Source organism: Pseudochaenichthys georgianus, unplaced genomic scaffold (assembly GCF_902827115.2).
Source record: "Pseudochaenichthys georgianus unplaced genomic scaffold, fPseGeo1.2 scaffold_406_arrow_ctg1, whole genome shotgun sequence".
Lineage (NCBI taxonomy): Eukaryota > Metazoa > Chordata > Actinopteri > Perciformes > Channichthyidae > Pseudochaenichthys > Pseudochaenichthys georgianus.
In genome coordinates, this window is record NW_027262971.1 from 74,844 (window position 1) to 92,500 (window position 17,657).

Below are 17,657 nucleotides of genomic sequence, written 5' to 3' on the forward strand. Positions count from 1 at the left end.
CAAATTCGCGTCTCTGCATTGACTTTACATGTAATCGCGCCGCCCCCAAACATCGCATCGCATCGCACTGGAGAACAAGTGTTCTCCAGTGCCTTTTGTCCGCTTTAAGGTATTATTAAGGTAGGGTTAATGTTGCTATCAAAGTGCACCAGATTGATGCTTTTAACTTCAATAAGTTACCCCCCTAGAGGAGGCGACAAGCCCCCTAAAGGATGTTCGGTCCACACTTGTAAAAAATAGCACTTTACCCCTGCACCCCATCCCCTAGATGTGAGGGACGGGGTAGCGGTCTGGCGTAGTGGCGTCGTTAAGGGGGCGGTAGTCACCACACGGTTGCCAGCCGCCGCCTGGTTTAGGGATCATGTGGATTACAGATTACATGTCACTTGTTAGACGCTTTTAAACAAAGCGACTTATACTCAATACTGTGGACAATCCCCACAGGAGCAATTTGGGGTGAAGTGTCTTGCCCAGGGACACAACGACATGCTGCTGCAGTGGGGTTTGAACCTGTGACCCCCTGATCCAAACACCAACGCACAACCCACTGCACCACACGCCTCCCGTGGAGTTGTGAGGCCCAAGGGCTGTCTGACCGGAGGATGATGCCCAGACGCTACATGTTGTCGAACTCCGACTTGGCGACCGCCAGCATGTCAGGGTTGAGCCGTCGGGCCCTAGCGTATAATAGGGGTGTCGTTAGCAGACGTTAAAGGTCCCATGTCATGCTTTTCCGGTTATTACCCGTCCCCTTGTGTGTTATGACGGTTGTTATGCATGTAAACGGTCTGCAGAGTCACAACCCTCAAAGTACACCCTGTAGGGAGTACAACTCTAACACAGAGAAGACCTCCCCAAAACGCCTCGTTGGAGATACGTCATTGTCCATTGTTTACTTCCTGGGTATTGTGACGTGGGAATGGCCAGTAGCCGGGCCCAGAGCTATGACGCGATACGGTCATGCATTACCCGGAACCAAATGGACCAATCCATGGAGCCGTTACGTTAAGCCCCCGCTGATTGGTCCAAATTGACCAATCAGAGGACGTCCTCACACACACACTCAGTGCAAGCAGCTCAGCTGATCTCTCCTCCCTGGCTGCAGGCTGATAACAGACAGTTGGGATCGCGGTGACATCCTCTCTGCAGACCCATTCTCACAGCGTTCATCAACCTTCTTCTTTCTCAATATCAAGCCACACTTATTGTTTTTACTTCGGCTGTGACTTTGTGTGTGCTCAGGATGAGTTTGGCTGTGTTTCGCTAAACAAGGAAACAACACCTCCACGGAGCTCAGCGCGATTCACAACGTCCCGACCAATCAGAGCACACTGTGCTCACAGGGAGGGTGGGGGCTGGAGCTACTGGAGCTACAACGCGCCGTTAAAAGCAGAGAGTGAAATTCAGTGAATACACGTAGTTTACAGAGACGCTGTGAGAAACCAATGTGAGTTTGGAAAATTGCACAATATAAATCTATTCTAGTAGACCTCAACAATGGAATGATGATCAGTGGAAATGGCCATGACATGGGACCTTTAAAGGTGGACTGTGGCCCCTACCAGCGGCGTCTTCCACCGCAGCTTGAAATAACAGTCTTCATTTGAGGTGCCTCTTCTTCTTTTAAATGTTCAGATGTGAGGTATTGAAAAACAGAATATTGTTTTTTTTTTTTTTAAATGAGCCACTCCTTACAGTTAACTTCATATTTCTTATTGTCTAAACTAAAGCATTTATTACACACATGCTCCCCTCTCATATTCACAGTGTGGATCAATTGAGACAGCGTGGTGCCCAAGAGGTACTCTTTTGTGTGTGTGTGTGTGTGTGTGTGTGTGTGTGTGTGTGTGTGTGTGTGTGTGTGTGTGTGTGTGTGTGTGTGTGTGTGTGTGTGTGTGTGTGTGTGTGTGTGTGTGTGTGTGTGTGGTCATCACAGGATAATTGTCCCTGGGTCACCTCCTTAGAGATTAAGAATTTGCTTTAACCCAGCTGATAAAAATAGATTATTATAAAAACATCTAAATTGAAATACTGGATACTAAAAATATGTATATATCTATTTTGAAAAACATACTTAAAAAAAAAAAATGAAGCTAGATATTGCTACAGTTGTAGGAAAGTAATCCTACACACCATTACTTGTGCATTATTTACATGAGATTTGTTTTAAAAATCACATAAAAGACCTTAACTATGTGATTTAGAGTCAAACATTTAAACTCTAAAGGTAGCTAGCTGATCGACCAGTTGTATTTATGTAACCGGCAGCATTTACTTTATTAACGAAATAAGTGGGTTTAATTAAGTGGGAAAATATTACTTAATTAATCGATCTTTGGCCAAACAGCTCCCAACTCATCTATGCTTTCTCTGTGCCATTTTTTTTACCTTACAAATGTGTAGTGTGCCAAAGAAGGGAGCACATCACACCAGGAATAATATTATTTGAATTAGAATGAACAAACCCTGCGGCACCTTGCACCCTCACTTGTAATACTTCATATACATGCCCTGTTAAATACTGTAACAACTAAAAAACACCAGACATCCTCTCAGAATTGTCTTTATTTTTACGTTTGTGTGCAGGACTTTCTTCTGTCTTACAGTTCTGTCTTTTGTCCACCAGGTGGCGTCCTTACACCTGGGCATGACTGACTGCTGATTGTGCAAAGGTGTTAGAAATGTATAATAATGCAAGTGTTTCTATCTGCTGTGGAAACATGTTTCCCCCCTGCTGACCGTTTGCACATAAACATTTTAACAATTCTGAAAATCTGAAACAACAAAACTCCAAACTGCTCGGCAAGGCAGGTTTATTTATACAGCAGCTTTCAACACAAGGCACAGTGCTTTTAAACACATTAAAAACAGTCCTTACAAAGCAAGATGAATGCAATAAGCATATTAATAACACAGGTATAATATTCATGAATACAGTGCAGTGAGAGATATGAACAGGTAAACATTGTTTACTTGTTTTCATCCAATACATAATTATAAATCACATTTCCACAAAGGCTTATAGGCACGATTCTGATGATTTAGCAGAATCCTTTCCCCTGAACAAAACTGCAGAGAGGAGGAAGAGATGATGTTTGAGTAATCAGACAAATGATTGTGTCCATATAATACGAGCATGATATACAAACAGTCGTCATTCTGTGTGAACCATACAACTGCAACCTGTTGAAAACCACCTTTACTTTCAATTTAAAAAAAGAAAGTGAGCAAATCGTACATAATTAGTTACATTTGAAAATATAACGTTGCCTGAGAGCCTTAAGGCTTACACATCATTCAGTTATCATGAATAAAAACGTGTTTGGATTTAAAGAGTCCGAACAGAACATCCTCTTCAGGTGTTTAGAGATCTCTTTCATTTTGATTCCGTATATGATGGGATTAAAGAGAGGATGATACAACAGCATTTGTAAAGTCATTATTAAACGTACAGTTTTTGGAAATGTCATCTTCCAGTTTATCCGTGACGACTTCATAAATAATCAAACAGAAGAAGTTGATCAGAACCAGCAGGTGGGGAAACAGGTCTGAGCTGCTTTCCTCCCGACACACAGCTTCGGTAGGCTATTATAACTATCTGAGTGTACATATAGAGTATGAAAAGCACCGGGAGAAAGGACATGTTAATCAGAACAACCACACTGAACACAGTCATGGCCTTCGACCTCACACAGTGCAGTTTGTTAATCAGGTTGTTGCAAAAGACTCCTTTGGATGTAGAACCACAGAGAGCGGTGTTAGCACTGAATGCTACCGGCACTGCTACATGACAAGCAGGAAGTGCTTCTCATGTAGCAGGATAAAACCAGACAGACAGTAACAGTTATTTTGTCTCATGATATTTGGATATTGCAGAGGTTTACATATAGACACATATCTGTCATAGGACATGGATGCCAACAGTAAAAACTCTGAGCTAGATAAAGAGTAATACAGAAAAATCTGAACGTGACAGGCTGAATGAGATCTGAGATCTGATCTGTTTCTCTGATAAAAAGTCAATCAGAAGCTTTGGGTAGACCAGTGGCGTCGCCTGGCCTGGGCATCCGGGGCTTTAGCCCCGAATGTTTTCTCTGTAGCGCCGGACAATTCTCCCTCAATAATATAATACATTAACCGTGCTTTACGTGAACCTCATTATGACACAAGAGAGGACGGCAGGACTGTAATTTCCCGTGTTCAGTGAATGCAACAAAGGCAAGACACCAGACCAATCAGAGAGTTGCATGGAAATAAACGTGTGCTTGTGTCATTCCAGCTCGGCTCTGTGTGTGCGTGTGTGTGTGTGTGTGTGTGTGTGTGTGTGTGTGTGTGTGTGGCAATAGCGCATTTAGTGTGATAGAGAGAGAGAGGAGAGAGAGAGGGAGAGAGAGAGCGAGAGCGAGAGAGAGAGAGAGAGAGAGAGAGAGAGAGAGAGAGAGAGAGAGAGAGAGAGAGAGAGAGAGAGGGACCGGTAACAGCAGGGACCGTGTTGTTAGCAACTGGTTAGCTAGCTGCACTAACGGACATACGGAGCTGTTGGTTCCACAACAAGCTGGAGGAGAGCTCTCCTCTCAGACTGAGAGGCTCAGGTGAGCTAAAGGACTCTCTGAGTGTTTAGATAGTTAACTTTAGTCTAAGTTATCTCAGTGGGTCTCAAACGGTCACAAATTATTCAAAAGTGTATTTCCGCGCCACACCTTCATATGATCATTATAGTTATAAAATAAATAGGAGAATAAAGGAAAAACAGTTATGAAATACTATATGGCAGTAAAACAAGAATACAGTTTGAAAGGGGAGTGATTTGTAAAATATCCATGTTTCATCTGGGTGTTGAGAGATGTTTCCATAGATCTCTTAATGTTGCTCTCAAAGTGCACCAGATTGATGCTTTTAACTTCAATATTTAAAAAAATATCTTCCCGGGGGAGCATCCCACCAGACCCCCCTAGAGGAGGTGAGGACCCCCCCCACTCATAATAGAAATAGCACTTTATCCCTGCCTATATGCCGTGAGCTGATTATCGAGCCTTCATTGTAACAGTCGCGCTTGTACTGTGTGTGTGTGGGGAGTGTTGCTGTAAAAAATGCCACTGTAGTGCCGCCGCCACTGTGGGCTAAGCCCCGAATGTTTTCAGGTCCAGTCAACGCCCCTGGGGTAGACGTTAGTGCTGAAAAGAACAGAGTGAATCAACAAAGCTGCAATGAACATGTACATAGGCTCATGGAGGTTTCTGTGTAAAACAATGATGCACACAATAGTGGAATTACTGCAGATGATCAGAACATCAACTGTTAACATGATCACAAAATACAGATATCTATATCTCAGCACTTCCACATGACCGTCAAGAGTTATATATGTCACATTATATTCACCAGAAATTAATAGTTGGCTATAGGATATGGTGTTGGCAGGAAACCCGGTTGAGCACGTGTCGGTGGGACCTCCAACAGGACAGGATATGGTGTTGGCAGGAAACCCGTCGGAGCAGGATCAGGTGTTGGGAGGAAATCCGGTGGAACCCCCAACAAAACAGGACATGGAGTTGGCAGGACCCTCAGCGGAACCCCCAACGACACAGGACATGGAGTTGACAGGACCCCCGACAAAACAGGTGTCGGCTGGAACTCCAACAGCACAGAACATAGGGTTGGCAGGAACCCCGGCAGAACAGTAGTCGGCGGGGCCTCCAACGGCACAGGACATAGGGTTGGCAGGACCCCCGGCAGAAGAGTAGTCGTTGGGACCCCGACAGGGGACAGGACATGGAGTTGGCAGGACCCCCGACTAAACAGGTGTTGGCTGGATCTCCAAAGGCACAGGACATAGGGTTGGCAGGACCCCCGGCAGAAGAGTAGTCGGCGGGACCTCCAACGGCACAGGACATAGGATTGGCAGGACCCCCGGCAGAAGAGTAGTCGGCGGGACCCCCAACGGGACAAGACATGAGGTTGTCAGGACCCCCGACGAAACAGGTGTCGGCTAGACCTCCAACGAAACAGGACATGGAGTTGGCAGGACCCCAGCAGAACCTCCAATGGACCAGGACATTGGGTTGGCAGGATCTCCGACAAAAAAGGTGTCGGCTGGACCACCAATGGCAGAGGACAAAGAGTAGGGACTTGAGTAGGGACTTGAGTAGGAACTCGAGAGGGAACTGGAGAGGGGACTTGAGAGGGGGCTCGAGAGGGAACTCGAGAGGAAACTCAAGAGGGGACTTGAGAAGTGACTTGAATGGGAACTTGAGAGGTGACTTGAGAGGGAACTCGAGAAGGGACTTGAGAGAGGACTTGAGAAGGAACTTGAGACGGGACTCGAGAAGAGACTCGAGAAGAGACTCGAGAGGGGACTTGAGAAGTGACTTGAAAGGGGACTCGAGAGGGGACTTGAGAGGGGACTCGAGAAGAGACTCGAGAAGGGACTCGAGAAGGGACTCGAGAAGGGAATTGAGAGGGGACTCGAGAAGGGACTCGAGAGGGGACTTGAGGAGGAACTTGAGAGGGGACTCGAGAGGAGACTCGAGAGGAGACTTGAGAGGGAACTGGAGAGGGGACTTGTGTCGGCCGATACGCCGACAGGACATGGGGAGCTGGCGTCGGCCCGGAGAGCCAACAGGCGACGAGGAGCCGGAGTCGGGACCATGGCTGCTAGGCCCGGTACTTGAGCCGGAACCATGGCTGGAAATGGAGCCGGAACCATGGCTGTATGGGCCGGTTCTGGAGAAGGGACCATGGCTGCATGGGCCGGTTCTGGAGCCGGAACCATGGCTGTGGGAACCGGAACTGAAGCCTGGATCATGGCTGTGTGGGCCGGTTCTGGATCTGGAAACATGGCTGTAAGGTCCGGTTCTGGAGCAGGGACCATGGCTGCTGGGGCCAGCACTGGAACCGGAACTATGGCTGCTGGGCAAGGAACAGGAACACGGAACCATGGCTCTGTGGGATGGTACTGGAGCACGGTACCATGGCTGTGTGGGCCGGCACTGGAGCAGGGACCATGATTGCAGGGTACGGAACAGAAGCCTGGACGCTGGCTGTGTGAGCCAGATAATGGAGCACGGAAGCAGGGCTCTGTGGGCCGGTACTGGATTACGAGCTGGCTTCCTGACCTTGCGTTTCTTTGAGGTCTCCCAAAAAAGGGTCAGAAAATGGAGACTGGCTCTCAGGGCTACGTGAAAAAACTCTGAGCCATTTAGGCAACGACGAGCATGTTAGACACCTCCATGGACAGATTCCTGTCCATTTCATGCACATTTAATGAGTAGTCAAATGTGGATGAAATGGACAGATTCCTGTACATGTCATGTACATTTAATGAGTAGTCAAATGTGGATGAAATGCTGGTGTGCGGACAGTAAAGCACCACAAAATCCACCTCCTTTAAGGTTCCCAGGGCCATGAGAACATCCTCCACATGAGGGTGGGTGGTGCTGCTGTGAATAAGGCCGAATATTGATGCTGTTGTGCGGACAGTAAAGCATCACAAAATCCACCACCTTTAAGTGTCACCAGGGGCATGATGTTCTGGAGGCTGTGAACATCTGGGTTTAGTCCGTTGGGGAGTGCTTAAGTCCGTGGGTCTGGGGTCTCACGGTGTGTGAGGTTATGGAAGTATGCATGATTTTCGAAATTCTCGAAAAAACGGCTAAGTGCCAACGGAGGAGGGGCTACAAAAAGCTCAAGTCTTCGGCGCTTCCGGCGGAAGCCCCGGAGACATTTGCACTCTTCCGTTGCATTTTACAACGGAGAGGGGAATCGAGACCTCCCTTCCTCCGTCCAAAACATTCATTCATCTTTTCCAAGCTACCATCTGCACGAAATCGGAAACCCGGTTTTTGAGAGCACTTAGAAAAAAACGGGCTATTTTCACATGATGGGGAAATCTTGGAGGAATGCATCCGCTACATGAGCACTTTGGATCGGATACAATTGTTGCCTGGAGGACCCACAATCATGGTTCTTACAACACTTTAAGTTTTTGAACTGGTCTCTGGAGGATTCAAGGGGAGTTGTCACGGAATTATGAGAGACTATTTTGGGATACAATTTCTCCATTTTCACCCTTTTCCTCTGGTTCTCCCAAAAGATAACTTAGAGACTTTTTCTGCCTCTGGAGGAATGTAAGGAGAGTTGTCGGGGGACTATATCCGCCTTAAGAGACACTATTGTAGGATACATTTTATCCATGTTCACCCCTTTCCTCTTGTTCTCCCAAAAGATAACAGAGTATTTCCTGACTCTGGAGGAATGTAAGGGCAGTTGTCAGGGGACTGTACCTGTATTTAGATGCAGTATGTTGGGATACATTTGGCCGGTTTTCATGGTTCTCCAAAAAAGATAGCAGAGTATTTCCAGACTCTGGAGGAAAGTAAGGGGAGTTGTCAGGGGACTCTACCCACATTATGATGCACTATTTTCGGATACCTTTTTGTCACTTTCATGCATCTTTCCATGGATGAATTATTGTATTTATTTTTAACCTTTTGGTCAATTTCATCCAGTTTTGTCCCCCGCCTTGCCTGGATGATAGGACCGAGAGATGACAGGGATCTCTGCCCGCCTAACGAGTGCCTAAATGGGACACCTTGAGTCTTTTCACGTTTCCTTCTTTGTCGCCCCCGGTTCTATACATTCTACTGGTGACATTTCCCGGTACCGAAATGCTCAAGCATACAGATCGAATGGCGATCGGTTGTCCGATCTGTAAGAGTTCCTACCGTGCCCTGAGCAAGCACCTGCAGAGGAACCATAGTGTGCGTAACTTAGTTGAAATAAAAATGCTGCTGTTGTTGGCCAACGGACGGACCAACATTAGGCTCCATCCCTGCACCATTGCAGGATGTGAGTACAGCGGGACAAGGCTGGACCGCCACTTGGACAGAGACCATGTTGAGCTGTCCCGGGAGGAAATATATGTGGTTGTAAATAAACTAAAAATGACAGTGGCAACGAAGGAGCTTCATGAACTCCGATTGACAAACCCCACAGTAGGAATGATTACCTCTTGGGATGTGGACACTGTGGGTGATGAGGTCCTGTCACAACCTCCACCCTTGTCCCCCGTGATTTAATGTGACAACCCGGACTGTAAGGAATGGAGGATGGAGGCAAACACAGTGAGAGCTCAGAGGGACATATATGCTGCTGAGGTGAAATCCCTGCGCTGCAAGCTGCAGCAGAGGATAAAACATAAGCGACAGAGGAGGGACCAGAGGGCCGAGGACATGCATGGGTTCGATGAAGAGGATGGGGAGGAACGAGAGCGGGTGTTTCTAAAGAAACGACCCCGAACAGAGTCGACACCAAAGAGGCTGTCCAAGTCGAAAGATCCCTCCTACAGCAAGTCCCCCATTCCCTCCTGCAGCAAGTCCCCCATTCCCGCCTGCAGCAAGTCCCCCATTGCCTCTCACACACCTTCATCCAGCTCCTCAACCTCCCCTCCCATACATTCCCCCTGGTTCAGCGGCAGGGGCCGGGGGAATATAATGCGGGACATAACATTCCCACGCATCATGGGTAAGTGTGTTGAATATGTCACAAATGCAGTTTCTGTAACACACAATGTGTTGTCATTAAAGTACTGTGTTATGTTTCACAGAGGAGTATCTGCAAGGATACCGGGAGCATTATGTGGGTATCGACCCAACAGTGAGGCTCCAAGAAAACGCAGTCTCCAAAATAAGCAGAGTGAAATCGTTCCTAAGCTTCATGGCAGACGGTTTCAATCGCCTGTCTGACTGGCTCTTTCTGAGGGATCTGAAGAGGATACGTGGGTGGTCCCGGAGCCTGATAAAGTCAAGCCTACAGGTCACGACCTCTGACTTCTATATCAAATATATATCACACTTTCTCAAGTACATGGCAGACACACCATGCATGGGGAGCAGGCTCAGCCAAAACGACAAGATTTTAATCAAACGGGAAGTTGTTGCCATCCTGAAGTCCCTGAAGAGAAAAGTACTTATCCACCAGATGCAGGTGAAGCGGGACAAGATGGAAGGTCTGCCGAGCCATAAATACATCATGGCATGTTTGACTGCGACCAAAACTCGCATCCCTCAGCTCCTGGACGTGATGGCCAGCAATCCGACTACCGCAACCCGGCTATTGCTCTATGGGTACATGACCCTCCATTGGAGCTGCATTTATGGCCACTGTCCGGGGGTCTACTCCAACATGACCAACGCCGAGGTCCAAAAGGCGGATACAACTGGCACTGCCTTTGGCTCCCTCATCCACGTGAGTGCTATTAAAAAATGTATTTATTCTGGCAGTGATAAACATGTTGTTCATGATTGATACTTGTATTGACGCTCTCTCTGTCATAACAGGTAAGCAACCACAAGACGGCCAACGCGTTCGGGGAAGCGCAGCTGTACCTCACCATAGAAGAATTTGGATGGATGAAGAAGTGGCTGGAAATCAAGGGGATGCTGACCTGCACCCAGAACCGTTACTTCCTATACACAGCGGGGAAGAACCCGTCGAGGAACCTTGCCTACTTCCTGAGGTTGGCATGGGCTGATGTGGGGCTACAAGGTCCCATTAACTTCACCGACCTCCGCACAGTCCACGCCGATAATGCGAAGAGGTTTCAGGACAAAGGCAACCGCCAACGAGTGAGTGATTTCATGTGTCACAACACTGCAACTGCAAACACATTTTATGCCAAGAATCCTTCTTTGAAGGAGGCTGCGGACATACGGCTGCTCTTCACAGAGTCACTGCAAGCAGCAGCAGCAGCAGCAGCATCAGGGGGGAGTGAAGACAATTTGGGGGATATTGACATTGACAGCTCTGGAGAGGAGCATAGCCCCACTCCCTACCAAGACTTCCCCGATGCCGAGACGTCAGATGAAGAATTCTACAAAAATGTCAACGCTTGGAGAGCGGCGAAGAGGGAACAGTCAATGGCCGAACACAGTCCCTCAGACATGGGTGAAGAGAGGGTGCCATACTCTGCACCAACTTCACCCGATACGGACAATGTTGCCAGTGACCAACTTGTAAATATGCAATGTTTTGTTGTACTCAGTCCCCTTGTGCTGGATGAGTGAATAATGTTATCATGTAATAAAGTGTCAATGTATATATTTCTGTAATTAAAGTTTGTTAAAATTACTTACTTTGTCCTCAATTTTTTAAAACCCACTATGGGTGTTTCGCCTTTAAATGTGGGGTAGGTAAGTTTGAGAAACCGGCTCAAGATACACTTTTTGTTATATTCCATGGAATGCTCTTAATGTCACGATAGCAATGAATATCTTAAAACATTTCATCTGTGGAAGCCGTGGTACTGTAAAAAGCACGATCAATCATTTTAGCCGTCCCGGCTAAAATAACTGGATGGCCTACCTGCCTGTCAGCCTTCCATCTGTGCACAAACTTATCTCGTGCCCTCATTGGTCATGTGCGCGTTCGCGTGTGTTGGAGGAGGGGCTCTGTAAGGAAGTGGCAGATTTTTTCCGGCTATGTATTTTCAAATTCTAGCGCACTCGAGCTGGTTTCTCCAAAATTACCTACCCCACCTTTTAAAGACTACTTTTATTGAATGAGAGATTTAACTAGCACAATGAGCCTGGGGTGGTGGGAAGGGAGAACTGGGCCTCGGCATCGGCAGGAGTTGTAGTCGCCTATGAGTATTAGAATTTAGATGAACAAAGGCATAGAAAAACCCCGAAATATGTACTGACACAAAGCTACAACCCTAAGTGGTAGTAGTACAGTAAATACATACGTATATACAATATACAACAATACGCATAGTGCAATTAGCAGTACCAATAATAAAATAACTGAATAAATAACTAAGCTGAATAGTGAATAAAGTGATATGTGAAAACTTTCAAAATGACAGTGTAATGAAATGACAGTGCGTTCTTCACCACTGCGATCTGGCTCCTCTGTCCTCTTGACTTGTGGTTCTGCAAGCTTAGTTCGACCTACGAATTTCAACAATGCTCCTGTAAAATATATAGTTATAGTATTATGGGTCAACATTAAAATAACATACATTGGAGCGCAACATGTGAAAGTCCATTGACTGTAGGCTACATATTATCCACCCAATTGTTAGCAGGGGCAATAACAACTAAAATGTGAACTAACTTGAATGCATTAGTCCATAACACATAGCCTGACTCAGGGGTACTCAAATACAAATCTTAAAGGACCAAAGACATTTTTCAATAAAGTAAAGGTCCGTTTATTACGATCATTCAAACTTTTAAACAATTGCAACAATATTCTTAACACGAGGTTGCAAAAACAAAAGTAATCTGTTTGCAGCAGTTTTCATTGTTATTGTGTCTGTGCTCGACCCCTCAGAGTCGCAGTGTAAGAGCTGCAGTTATGAATAAAGGCAGCTGCACCCTCTTTCATTCAGCATTCCCATTATTGCTTTATAAATGTCTTGCCCCCCCCCTTTTGTGTCCACTGAGGTTCGTCAGGCCCAACACATCTTCAACAAACTCCCCCTTTGCCTCATCATAACAACTCACAAACACCAGCAACTGAGCAATGTCAGTGGTGTCAGTGGACTCATCCACAGCTAAGGAAATGCACTGTGCATTTTTTATTCCATCACAAAGCTGATTAATCAAATCACCAGCCAGTATTTATGTTCTTCTGGTTGCTGTGGAATCTGAGAGGGGGATTTGCTTTATTTGACCTTTATTTAACCTTTGGTTACGGTTTTTTGGCTGGGCAGTGTAGTTCTATTTCGTCCCTACTGACTGCTTTAGCACTGGATATGTCCATCGCGCGCATGCGTACAATGGGAGCCAAAGCCTTTTCTTATCAAGCTCCACATTTGTGGAATCAGCTTCCAGTTTGTGTTCGGGCGGCAGACACCCTATCCGTTTTTAAGAGTGCGCTGAAGACCTTCCTTTTTGATAAAGCTTATAGTTAGGGCTGATTAGATTCAGCCCCTAGTTTTGCTGATATAGGCTTAGTTTGTCGTGGGACATCTTACTTCTTCCTTCTCTCTTTCTGTACCTGTGTACTCTCATGTTCCCATTAACCCAGCTTCCCCACATGTCTCTCTTTTTGGTGTCTATATACGCCAGGATCCGGAGTCATGGATGGTCCTGTGTCCTGGATCGCGAGCCCTGGATCGTGAGTCGTGGCTGTGGTCCTGGATCATCGGTCCTGGATGGATATCCTCGTGGATTCATCTTCCTATTATACACACATGTATTTCCAAACATCTGGACTACCTATGTTGCAAATGTATTATCTTTTCAATTTACACACGGCATCTATTGCACGTCTGTCCGTCCTGGGAGAGGGATCCCTCCTCTGCTGCTCTCCCTGAGGTTTCTCCCATTTTTCCCTTTAAACTGTGGGTTTTCTCCGGAAGTTTTTCCTTGTACGATGTGAGGGTCTAAGGACAGAGGGTGTCGTATTGTCATACTGATATTCTGTACACACTGTGAAGACCACTGAGACAAATGTAACATTTATGATATTGGGCTATATAAATAAACATTGATTGATTGATTGATGCGCCGTACGAGTACCAATAACAACAAAGTCACCTGTGACCCACGTGACACCGGCTATATCAGCCAGTTTCATCAAGGGATCTGTTCCCTTTCATCTTCTCGCTGTGCGAGAGTACTGTGGCTACAATATTGTAGCCTACAGCGTTCAGATGGAACGTTTGATTTAAGTATTTCTCTGCATCCAGCTGGCTGCGTGCAGCTTCGCGACTGATCCAGTCGGAGCCGCGGGGTTACCCGTCCTCCAGGTGCTGTGGCCGGCTGTGCAGAAAACTTCAACGGACAGGTTGGTGTCGGCTTGGTCGGTGACGGCAGTGTTTCCACTCCCTCTCCCAGCTAAGTTGTTCTGTCTTGGTTGCTACCTGGCTTGTGGGTTGTGCTCTCTCCAAGCAGCGGCTGTCCTACTGGGTTGTTGATACAATCACACATAACTACGGGGCCAGTGGCCGCCCCCTGCCATCAGGGGTGAGATGCCACTCGACAAGGAGCGTCTCAACGTCTTGGGCCGCCCTGAGAGGAATGCCCCTGGAGACCATCTGCGCCGCGGCGTCTTGGGCATCTTCTGGCATATTCTCCAGGTGAGGGAATGCTCTGGTTTTGGCACAAAATTAACATGGGATCACCCCGGTCATTGTACATACTTCGTCTCACTGGAATATTAACGGTCAGATTGAATACAACATCGACCCAATTTCTCCGGTCAATGACGCGAGAGTTTTGAAAGTGACAAAACACCGTTTCACACATTTAAAAACATTTAAACAATTAAACAATGTTTACCCAGGATTCAATCATTTTTCCTGGCTTGTAAAGTGCTGTGAAGTCTGGGTGCAAGAGCCATGCGCTGCAAGGAGATCTCTGGGTGTGCTCTGTGGCTCTCACAGCCCGCTTCTCTCTGGAATGAATGAAAAAATGCATTCATATTTTTCAAGATACCATCCGCACGATATCGGAAACCCGGTGTTTGAGAGGACTCAGAAAAAAACCGGCTTTTTCACATCATGGAGGAATGTGTCCGCAACATGAGTGCTTTCGCTCGGATACAATTGTTGCATGGAGACCCCCCAGTATGGTTCTTACCAAACTTTAAGTTTTTGAACTGGTCTCTGGAGGAATGCAAGGGGAGTTGTCAGGGAATTATGAGACACTATTTTCGGATACAATTTCTCCATTTTCACCCCTTTTCTCTGGTTCTCCCAAAAGATAAGAGAGTTTTTTCCTGATTTCTCACTGATCGAATGACAAACGCAACCCGCCATCGGAGGGCCTCCGCCGGCCCGGCCTCGTGCCGGTGCTCTGGCGGTCGGTTCCACTGAACTGCGGGTTCTTCTCCTCTGACCTCACTGATCGAATGGCAAACGCGACCCGCCATCGGAGGGTCTTCTCCCCCGGTCCACGTGCCGGTGCTCTGGCTGTCAGTTCCTCCGAACTGCAGGTTCGACTCTGATGGCCGGGAGGGTATGCTGCGTGGGGGTAACCCTGCATGTCTCGTACCTCACGGGCCGAAGTGTTTCCAAAACGAACCGTCTGACTCAGGGGTCCCACCATGGGTTCCGCAGCGGGGTGGAAGTTCCACCTCCCCACTTTGCCGCAGAGTGCCAGGCATACATCAGTTTCTCTAATCCTCCACTGTTGCATTGCGGCCTTAGTCGGCTGCGGCATTCAGCAAATGGCCTTGCTCCGGGCACCAGTTCCCTCAGGGACCACGGCTCGGTGGCTTCACATGATATAGGGTCGACCCTACTTCATCACAGGCTACCTGTTTGATCCTGCGTAACAACCACATATGCTTGTCTGCAAAGAGGGAACTGCCTGGTCCTGCCCTGATGTTCCTCTAGTTAGCTAGCTAGTGTCCAGCCGTCAGCTGTGCTATCAGCAAAGTTGACCCGACATCGGAGGGCCTCCTCCCCGGGTCCACGTATCGGTGCTTGGCGGTCGGAAGAATTATATTTTGCAGGACATGACGGAGCTCAGGAGTCTGCACTTTGAAGCTCCTGGAGCGGACAAATATATGTGTATTTGCCTGAATGATGTAAATAAACAAAGAATTATATTTTACAGGACATGACGGAGATAGGTATATTTTCATAGCTTTTTGTAAATACACCAAATGTGATATTGCAGGGCAATAAGGAGCTCATTTACCCATGTGATGTTGTGCAGTACATTACTGAGTTCATTTAACAACATGGGGTACCAGGGGCACTAAGGGGCACTAAGGTCTTAACCGGATGACCTTATGTGTCAGAGTGAGAGTGCTTGGGTTTGGGTACACAGCTTTGCCAGGCGCACCCACCCGTGGAAAGACGAAATATGACAAAACAGTTCAAGTGTGAACCTCCAGCACAGGGGGGGTGCCGTGAAGAAGGCCAAATATGGATGCTGATGGGCAGACGGTAAAGCACCGCAAAATCCACCCCCCTTTTAGGGTTTCCAGGGGTATGAGGTTCTGTAGGGTGTGAACATCTGGGTTTAGTCCGTGGGGGAGTGCTTAAGTCCGGGGGCCCGGGTTCTCACGGTGTGCGAGGTTATGGAAGTGCGCATGTTAGGGAGACATGCTGGAGCTGCTTAGTCCGTCCTTTGAGGCTCTGTGAAGGGCCACAGAGAGGTGGTTTTCGCGGTCTGTATCCTGGAATTGTGAAGAAAACCTGTTTGCCTTTGCCTGTGAGTGTGAGACCCTGCTAACAGCAGTTAACCTGCTACCAGCATTACTAACATATTAAGCAGGCGTTTTAACACTATAGCCCACAATTCCTGGAGGTTCCAGGCCGAATTTGGGAGCTAATAGGCGGCCTGCCATGCGCCCCCACCAGTGGAAAGTAGAAAAAAGTAAAGAAAACGGTCAATTATATCTTAAAATAATCAAAAATGAAGTTTTAAAAAATTCTCGAAAAAACGACAGAGTGCCAACGGAGCAAAAAGCTCAAGTGTTCGGCGCTTCGGGCGGAAGCCCCAGACACTTTCCCACTCCCCCGTTGTATTTTACAACGGAGAGGGGAATCGAGACCTCCCCTCCTCCGTCAAAAAAATGCATTCATATTTTTCAAGCTACTTTCCGCAAAAAATCGGAAACCCGGTTTTTGAGAGGACTCAGAAAACAAACCGTTGTTTCACATCATGTTGTCAGGGGACTCTACCCGCCTTAAGAGACACTATTTTGGGATACTATTTCTCCATTTTCACCCCTTTTCTCTGGTTCTCCCAAAAGACAACAGAGTGTTTCCTGACTCTGGAGGAATTTAAGGAGAGTTGTCAGGGGACTCTACCCGCCTTAAGAGACACTATTTTGGGATACAATTTCTCCATTTTCACCCATTTTCTCTGGTTCTCCCAAAAGACAACAGAGTTTTTCCTGACTCTGGAGGAATGTAAGGAGAGTTGTCAGGGGACTCTTGCGGGCTCATGATGCATTATTTTCGGATACTTTTTTTCATTTTCAGCCCTTTTCCATGGATGAATTAAAACTTATTTTGTTTACATTTTGGTCAATTTGACCCAGTTCTGGTACCGCATTGCCTGGAGGATAGGACCAAGAGATGACAGACTCTCTGGCCACCTCACAAGTCACTATTGTCGGAGACTTTCTTTGCTTTACCCGGTTCTATCACTCTTTCCTCCTTTGACCATAAAACGTGTTTCCTGCTGGGGTACTGCCTGGTTCCGGGGCACCCCAAACCCTCTCATGGTCGGGGCACCATGAATTGATGCATCGGACCCAATGTTGCCATCACCAGCCCCGCGTTGGTGCGGAAGTGGGACCATTTAACCCGGTGGTAACCCAAGTCCTCCCTTGGTCCGTGTACCAGGTATTGAAGTATCGGACCCATTGTTGCAATCACCCGTTACGCTAATGCATATAAACGGAGAAACATAAAATAATTTAAATACAATTCACTGTGTCCTTTTCAGTAAAGATGTCGTCCGAATGCCCGGTGTGCATACTCTTCTATCTGGCTTTGAACAAGCACCTTAAGCACAAACATGCAGTGCGGAACTTGGAGGAAAGAGGCATCATTCTTAAAATGGCCAGTGGCAGAATAAATGTTGAGACCAAACCCTGTCCCATCACAGGGTGTTCGTATGCTGGGAAGAAACTGGACAGTCATGTGACTCATGGCCACCCTGAGTTCTCCCGAGATGAGGCACATC

At 47.1% G+C, this 17,657-nt stretch overlaps 1 pseudogene; it reads right to left on the minus strand.

Annotated features, from left to right (window-relative positions):
• Positions 1–264: 264 nt before the first annotated feature.
• Positions 265–6,014, minus strand: LOC117442281 (olfactory receptor 11A1-like; annotated as a pseudogene).
• Between the last annotated feature and the right edge of the window lie 11,643 nt (positions 6,015–17,657).